This window comes from Mus pahari, chromosome 8 (assembly GCF_900095145.1).
Source record: "Mus pahari chromosome 8, PAHARI_EIJ_v1.1, whole genome shotgun sequence".
NCBI classification, from domain to species: domain Eukaryota; kingdom Metazoa; phylum Chordata; class Mammalia; order Rodentia; family Muridae; genus Mus; species Mus pahari.
In genome coordinates, this window is record NC_034597.1 from 81928563 (window position 1) to 81937746 (window position 9184).

A 9184-nucleotide genomic window follows, 5' to 3' on the forward strand; every position below is an offset into this window, starting at 1 on the left:
CATCAAAATATGAAATGTTATGTCTAAAATATCTTGAGTCAGAGCTGACCACTGGGCAAGGCTTCCTCATATCTATGTATGAGCTGACTGTGTTTTTTGTAGTTGACACTGAAGAGTGATACTAATAAGCCATAAAGTTATGGTTATAATACTCATGTTCTGTTATCTCAGAGTTCTCAAATTCCCCTGTTCACCACCCATCCACCCGACTCACATTACTCAGGACCAACCATTTCATAGATTACCTGATGACACTTTGCCTATTAAGCTAACTGCTCCTTTCTTTGCCTTTTAAACTTTTGAACCCAGGGTTTCCTATTAAAAGTCCACCCTGAAAGCAGTCCAATACTGAAATTAGGCTTCAGAATCTTGTAGTCCTGGAGTTCCAGTAATATGCCGTGTGTTCAATAAGCTATTCTTACTTATCTGAGATTGATATACACATGATTTGTGGGGCAATTTCCTGAACTCCAGCATTCTCCCCCAGTTCGCTCCAACTAGTGGCCCCTGGATCTCTGGGGTCATCTCAGGAGTGGTTACAGGAGTACTACGCTTCACTTCTGCATTAGGGCAGTAGACAGGGGACAACTTAATTGTAACTGGTGGTTCTCTCTGACTAGCTTTATTCAGGGAAAGTTGGACTACTAATTATTCAGATGTCCATGGGTTAGAACAATAAGTATAGACATAGCTTCTCTATTCCCTTACACCTACTTGCATACAACTGACATAGCAGCCATACCTGCAAAACCTCTAGGGGAAGTTGGATTAGGAAAAAATTGAGCCAGATAAGACTACTGTAGTAGGATAAGGGTCTATGGCAAAATGGCCTGTTTAAAAGTTTTGCTGGGTCGGGCATGGCCTTCATGGGAACAGAATGACAGTTCCTGACCCTAGGACAGGGCCAGTTGGTGTGGCGTTTACAAGTGTCAATAGCTGCTGTGGGATAGGGCTTGCAGGTATAATAATGTAAATATTTTTCCTTCCTCCTTCACTCAATGTCCTCCCTGTTAACATTAATAACTCCATGAAAATCAGAGACAGCACAACTCCAAGAGGCAAAGATACGGCCAATATCTCAGCAAATTTGTCAACACTGGCACCCTCAGGGGCTCTTAAGACTATGGAAAAGAATGCCAAGTTGATCACATATTCTGTTATATTTTGTGCCCTTGGAAACCAATCATGACAGAAGTCAGCAGAACTGTTGTGTATAGTTATCTACAACAAGCATGGACCTGAACCAACCCTACAGCACTTCCTGCACCTGTGTATAAACTTTTATGGTATAAGCTGTCCCTGGAATGTACCCCAATCTAAGAGAGACACCTGGACCAATATAAGGAATCACTTGGATTAAGACTTTCATTTTAAGTAATGATTGAGTAAAGTTTAAGTTCCCAGGGGAAAAAAAAATGACTATGGAAAAGAACTCTAAAAACATGAGTTAGGAAATATATAATTTCTCAACTATGTAAAAAATATAAGAGTGCAATATGAGTTCTATAACGAGCTTTACAGATCTAAAGGAACAGAAGCAGCTATACTATGGGACAACTGGTCAGAAAGATACAAGGAAAGAGATAAAGAGATTTAGGGAGTGGTGATCTCAGGAGCTCCCACCCAGTTAAGTTTTTGTTGTTGTTGTTGTTTGTTTGTTTAAGCTTACAAAGGTAGATAAATTTCTGAATTCAGGGCAGCCTAGAACAGAGCAAGGTTGGCCCAGTGTGGTAGAAATGATAATTTCAAGACAGGGTCCCACCCAGCCAGCTTACTGTCTGTGCTTAACAGAGGCAGGCTGATCTCTGAAATCTTTTTTAATGTTAAAAGAAAATATGTGCTTGCTATTTCTTAATAATAAAGGGTCTCATTCATAGGATGCTGATTAATAGGATAATCCAAAGGAAACCTAGATTAAATGACTGGATTGACATGTAAATAAAAGACTGGGTTATGATCTCCAAGAGTTGAGCTATCCAGAGAATTTTTTAGAATAGCAAGAGAAAACTGCTTGAAGAACTGTCTAAAGAAGAACATAGTGAGCTGTCTGGAGATCTCTAGAAAAAGCAGATCAGAGAGAAAGAAAGCAGAACAGAGAGAAAGCAACTGGCAAGCTGTCTCCAGCAGAACTTAGGTCCATAACTTGTCCTTGAATGCTTGGTTTTCCCTGTTCCAAGACACCTCTTCCTCAGAACCCCCTCTCTAAGCCAAGGCTTGTCCTCAGCACAGTTATAATAGAGCTTTTGTTCATTCAGGGAAAGGGTAAGAAACTATCTCAGCACTAGACCAGTAACTCTCAGACATACATAAAGCATCGCAACTGGTAGACTCCACAATTGATTTCTTCCTAGTAACTATAGAAACATCTCACTAATAAAGAGTGAATTGAAGGGTGTCTGAAAAAAATATGTCTGGTATGGCAAAGAGTTAAACTCTCCAAAGAAGTAGGGGTTATTTTTAGCAAGCCCCATTGACAATACAATATATGTTGTCTTTGGACTGATGTTATTTAAGAAAATCTCTGAGTATCGTCCAGTAATTGAATCAACAGCTAAGCCAGACAAGATGCTGAAAGAGTCAGCACCCATCCCTGCAGGTACAAGGAAAAGTGATATCATTGAAGGGCCCCAGCTTGACAGGACAGAATCTATCTTGTAACCAGACCTCCATTTTATACAATAGGCCCGGTGGCAAACTGTTCCAGAAAAGAACCACCCTGGGCATGGGCCACTAGCAGGAAAATACCTTACATTCCAGAGGCTATAGATAGATATAGATAGATTGCTTAAGCCAAGTGAAATCATTGTTAGTCAATCATGTAAGTGCAGAGTTGATAAACCCCTCACCCTGTTGTAACCACAATATAAAAGGCTGAACTTAGGTGCTCTGGGCCTTCTACCCCACTCCACTGCATCAGCCAGGCCTGAGTGTCTGAGCTCAATTTTGAATAAAAATTTTTTGCTTTTACATACCAAGCTCGATTCCTGGTAGTCTTTGGGGACCCTCAGATCAGGACATAAGAGTCATGAGTAGAAACATCAAATAAGAACTTGTAGCTGTAGTAATACAAATGAACACAGATAAAACATGGCTGGACAAAAAGGATGGAAGAGTACCAATGGGAAGATTTCAGAGCAATGAGCTCATAAGACTCCTAAGACTGGGCTTCTGATGAAATGTACTGATGATTGGATTATATTCAGACTTCACCTGTAGATGCCTCAGTTAAGTAAGCAAAGGGGTTCTAGCAGGTGTAGCGTAGTTACTGTGGGAATAACAGGTGTTGAAGGAACTATACAATAGAATTCCACAGAAATTTTATTAGAATCTAGTAATTCTATTAGAATTAGAACAACTGGCCATTGTCCATGTGGCAACCCATAGCCTATTAAGTCCCAGAGAAAATCAAAAAGGAAATATTCTTACCAATGTACGGGCTATGTCCTCTCTAGAACACTTGGAAATTCCCCATTGGGTAATATTGTCTGGTCAAAAGAGAGCCAGTAGAGGTTCGAAACAGGTAATGCCACTGGCATTTCCTTACAAAACATTTTTATATTTTGCATGTTGTCCAAACATATGAGTCCTATTCCTGACAGCCTTAGCAAATAGATTTTCTGGTTAGACCCTTACATAAATTGATCTATTCATGCAAGATTAGTAAGTGCATCCTATAAGGCTTATACCTGCCAATAATAGCAGCAAATGTGTCTTCACCTGTAAGGACATAGTCATAGAACTATAAATCATATATAATCATCTATATGCCAGTGAGCCACCATCAAGTATCTGGTGCAACTTACTGTTACGTATGGAATAATACAAGAATTGATAGTGATAAGAGTAGCCATTATATCAACACTGATATATAGTAGTGGCATAGAGTTATCATTATTTGATTTGTGTGTAACACATGTTGAGTACATGTGTTAATACAGAAATGTAACCCCAATGCTTTGCTTTAACTCTTGTATGCTTCAGAGCAAAAGTACCAGACACAACACCTGGTTGAAGATTACAGATAAGCTTGACAAGGTCATGGCTTCCACCACTTACTGTCTTTAGTCTCTCCAGCAGCAGATCACCTTTCTACTGGGGGTTATTCTCAGAAACTAGAGGGTCCTGTACTTAAGGATAGCTGAATAGGGAGGAACTTGCACTATATTGGGGAAGGAATGTTGCTTCTATGTCAATGAATCTGAATTGGTGGAATAAGACATACAAATGCTCGATTATCTCACTTGAGTGAGATCTCCAGGTACACTACTTGCACTGCACTCTACCCCATGGTATTCAAATATTGTGGCTGCTTGGCTTCTTCCCCTCCTCAGCCCTGCTTTATTCAATTTCTAAAATGACAGATAAGTAGCATAAAAATCACAGTCTATCAGATTCTGTTTCAGTACCAAACCATCCCCAACATAGAGGCTGATGACTATTATGAAACTTCCCCTCATGAGACAAACAGGGGGAGATATGGTTCAAATAGACCAAAGATAATGGGCGTTGAGCAAGAGTGAAGTCCAGTGATGTCCAAACCACAAAAATATCATTTTGAGGTCTGCAGGAGTAAGGATTGATTCCTTTCTTTCCTGAGCCAACATTCTATGGTGCTTATATCCTTGGGACACCCACCTTCATCTTCATTAAGGAAGTCACATAGCCTGGTAGCCAAATTACAGGTTTAAGCACTTAGAATTCCTCTTCATACAAATAAAGCATTCTCAGAATTTTGATACCAACCAATAATGTACACTCTACACTCACCATCGAGATCCCCAATCCATTTCCCAAGCTTAATATTGCCCTTATTACCCACTAATAAAGACAACTGTAATACTGAAAATCATCTTGGAGAAGGCTTATTTCTCCCTGGTACTCAAGCCAACCAAGTTCCTGCAAACATACCTGGATAAGCATAGTCCTTTTCATTCGAGCCTGGTGAACATCAGTCCAACAGTGTCTGAATACTCCAAAGGCAAAAGAGTCATTGGCCAAGAATTTCACTGAGTCTCCACAAATAATCAAGTTAGTATGTGAAAACTAGATGGTAAGGCTCAATTGCCAAAGACCCTAGCACATTTGGTTTGCAATTCATGAAGAAATCAAGCTAAAACTAAATTGGAAACTCCCTCCCTGCTGGCTGATTTTCATAATGCCAGAAGTCACATGCAGATAGCTGGAGGATAAGTGTCACCAACTTTACTTCTGGGCTACAGATCCTGTAGGCTACAGTACAGAAATTCTAGGGAAGATATGCTTGCCTGTACTACAATTGAATGACTTTCATGAGTACCTTCAACCGTGATTGGATTTAAGGCCTACTCTATGAGAAAGGGTTCATATCTGGTACTGTAAGCCTATTGTATTCTATCCACATCTTGAGCCAACTAAATTGTGCCAACCACATTCAAAACACTCAAGAGCATTTCTTAGCCCATAGTTAAGTCTCTCCAAGAATTCCCAACAAGAAATATCTCAAGCAGGGTCTTATTCATTTCATAAGGATTTCTCCATCCAATCATGCTGACAGTTAGGATTATTATCAAAATATTATTATGTAATAATTTCTTCCTGTTTATATCAGAATCCTAGAGCATGTGCAATTGGATGATAAATGTATAGGTTAGTACAGATGTTCAGAAGATATTCATAGATTTTAACATAAAACCATTATAATAAATAAAATTTTGATGCAAAGACATAAGGGTCAGGAGAGAAAAATCAGGAGGTGGACAACTAGTATGGGGAGAGATACTGATGGGGTACAGGCAAATGGCGAACACATCATTGACTGAAAGATCCTTACAATCTAGTGACCATGAAGTGATATCCAGCTATACTCCCTCAAACTCACCTCCAGGGAATCTTCTATTATCAGTACTTTGAAACTGAAATGTAAGCTAAACTCTTCTGGAGAGAAGACAAAGAATTTAGAAATATGTTACCTTTTCCAAATGGGAAATGTTTATCATATTAGTGAAGAGTACAATCTGACTTTTTACATGGAGAGTTTAAAGTAATTTGGGAAAAATTTGGGAATTTGAATTACATAAAGATTAAGATTCTAGATGGATATATGAGTAGACATGACAAAGCAAATGTAACAAAATAATTCGAGGAGTCTGAAAAATGGAGGTACCCAGACATTTATGAAAGGTTTTGCTGTCTCTCTATGCTAGCAATATTTCTTATGTTATATTGCATAAACAAAATCGCTGTGTGGTGATAGAAATAGTGATTTTCTAGCATTTTACCTTGTAGATTTTCTAATTTATAAGATATTGTTCTTTCATAGGACTTGTATATAAATTTCAGGATATAAATCATATGCTGAAATATGATTCACTGCCTCATGGAATTTTGGGTATTCCTTTTGTTTCTGATTTACTTTTCTGACTTTAGCATTTTGCATTTAGTGTAGACTTCATAAGACATCAAAATTGTATAGGCACAAAAGTTGTGGTCTTTGGCAGCAGCAATCACCAAAAATAAAACTGCAAATCAATGTATTGAAGAAGTTGTCTCAAGAGTCAATGGATTACTTTCAAGTATATATTTGTTACATGCCTTAGAACACTCTCAGCTATTTTTGGAGGAATTTAATGATAGCCAGAATTCCTTTTGCATTAAGACATAGATCATAAAGCCTTCAATATGTGATTATGAGTATGTCTTATTTTCACTGCTTATTTAAATACAAATTTACTTTAAATAGCTATGAAGTTGGATGATAGCTCACGGCTCTATTTCTTAAGAGTTTGCAATATGGTGTGTTATGATCGGCTGCCAGTGAACATAGTTGACACTGGATTGTGTTACACTCTAACTGAGTCTGGCATGAAGTTGTCTACTATATGGTAGAATAAGAAAAGTAAGAATTTGGTTAGGGCTTGAGAAGACACCATTTAAAATCAGAAAAGAACAAGGAAATTGAAGAATTGAGTCAAGTGAAAGGTCTGTCAGAGTACCACAAAAAGAGACATCTTCACTGAGCAGCAGATTTCTTCACATATTTTCGTATTAAATGAAAATTAATACAGATAGTTAAAAAATAATATAGGCATTCCTCACATAATTAAAAAGAGAATTGAAAGGATATCTGATAATCTTACTTTTTGATATGTAGGTAAAATAAATAAAACCAATATGTTAAATAAAACTATACCATTAAAGTGTCTATCAACTGGTAAAAAAGAAATTTCATGTGATTCATGTACCCAACAGAATCACACTCAACTTGAAAACCATTTGTGACAGCATGTTGGAGAGAAGAGATTGTTAGGTGAAATAAACCACACATAGAAAGATAGAAACAAATCACATGATCTCACCCACATTTGGAAACTAATAGATTATGATGATAGATGTTGAGATAAAAATAAGGCAAAAGCCAGAAAGACAAGGGATGAAAGAAAAACTGGTGCAGGAAAATAAATGAGAAATATATTAAAACAAATATTAGAGTTGAGAAAAATATCTGTTGTTAATTTTTTCAGTATGCAATGGCAGAACATGAGTTTTTACTATCCATACACATATCTAATAAGTATACTAAAAGATGTTAGAAAAATATATTTTGAATTTTTATTATAAAAATGATAAAAATTGAATAGGTACATATTATTTCCCTGCATATATCAAATATCACATGGTACATATCAATCATAATTTTTATGTTTAATGTGTTTAATAGACATAAAAGAAACATTTCTCTCTAGATCACAAGTTAATGAATTTGGGCATATTAAATCTTCTTTGCCTCTAGGTCACAGAAAGAGTTATACTGCATAAAGATAAAGGCAAATTTTCCTAAAGACAGTGAAATTTTTTGCTTCATTCTAGTTCCATATATACATTCATTTCAAAGTTTTGGAGAACGCCAGTTAATGTATAACTTTGTATGTTTTTAAAACATTTGTAGTTTATAGACTGTGTCAGTCTATGCCTTTTATTAAAGGCACATTCATATAATCTTAACTTAATTGCCAAATTGTTAGAATATATCATTACCTCACTACCTAGTTTATACTAGATATCTGGTTAAGTATTTGTGGAATTAATAAGTAACTAAAGTTAGGAGGACTTAAAAAACCTTTTAACTCTTAACCTTGGATAATGTATAACTTGAGGAGACTGTGCAGAAGGTTTTCTATTTTGTATTTTTGTTGAGGCCATTTTAGGTTAAACTACAGTTTGTTCTCTGTCACAGGAAATCCATGGAGAATTACCGAGTTCTATTGCAGTAACCTAAGTTTGAGACACCACAGCAAGCTTAGCTAATCTGTTATAGCACTTGCTTGCACCAAACCTCTTCCTTCAGTTGCCAGGGAGATAGCAGAGTATGGTCTTTGCCTTTAAAAATACTTTACTATAAGCTTTATATTTTGGTTCCTAATACAGGACTATAGTCCCAGCAGCTAGAATAAAGTCTTTCAATTGGCTATAAATTGTGTCTGAGTGGTCATCTTTGATGGCATCCCCATAACGAAATGTATCTTATTAATTTATAGCTCTAGTATGTTGCATATATATTTATTATATTTCCATAATAGGGAAAACACAAATATATGTGGCTGGAAAAAGTTTGGTACAGAATGAGAAAAACAACAGTAGATATATGTTATAAAATTCTCAACCTTCCTCAAATACACATGGTCTGTATTTTTAAATGAATCAAAAAGAAGAAAATAGAAGGAAAGAAAGAGAAAAAGGAAAAAAGGAAAGAAAATATACTGAGTCTTCTTGTTAAAGCACAATAGGCAATGGGGCATACATATTTTATTTTCTCTAATAACTATCAAGAACAGCCTTAGGCAAGTGGGGTTTAATTCCAAAGATTTTAGAAGAAAGTGGGCAGCCACTGGAGAAATAAAATACTGATATATCAGAAATTTTAAATATTTCTACAAAACAAAAGAGGCAACAATAATTGAGTAAGCTTGTGATTAGGATGCCTTTGGAGAGATTTTAGGACACATTTGTAGTCGGCATCCTATAAATGTTTATTAATAACCAAATAAAGAAACTGAGATACAGCATACTTGAAAATCTCTACTGGACATTATGTTTTTTTTTTTTTTTTTTTTTTACATTTTTAAATAAAAAGAAGGAATAAGTTAAAGTTGTTTTTCTTAGTCCTGTTTGTAAGGGTCATGTTATGAAAAGTGGGATTAAGCATATT

At 36.3% G+C, this 9184-nt stretch overlaps 1 non-coding gene across 1 annotated transcript; it reads right to left on the minus strand.

Annotated features, from left to right (window-relative positions):
- Positions 1-632: 632 nt before the first annotated feature.
- LOC115064605 lies at positions 633-764 on the minus strand. The gene has a single exon (XR_003844442.1). It is a non-coding gene; the product is annotated as a small nucleolar RNA SNORA17 (small nucleolar RNA).
- Between the last annotated feature and the right edge of the window lie 8420 nt (positions 765-9184).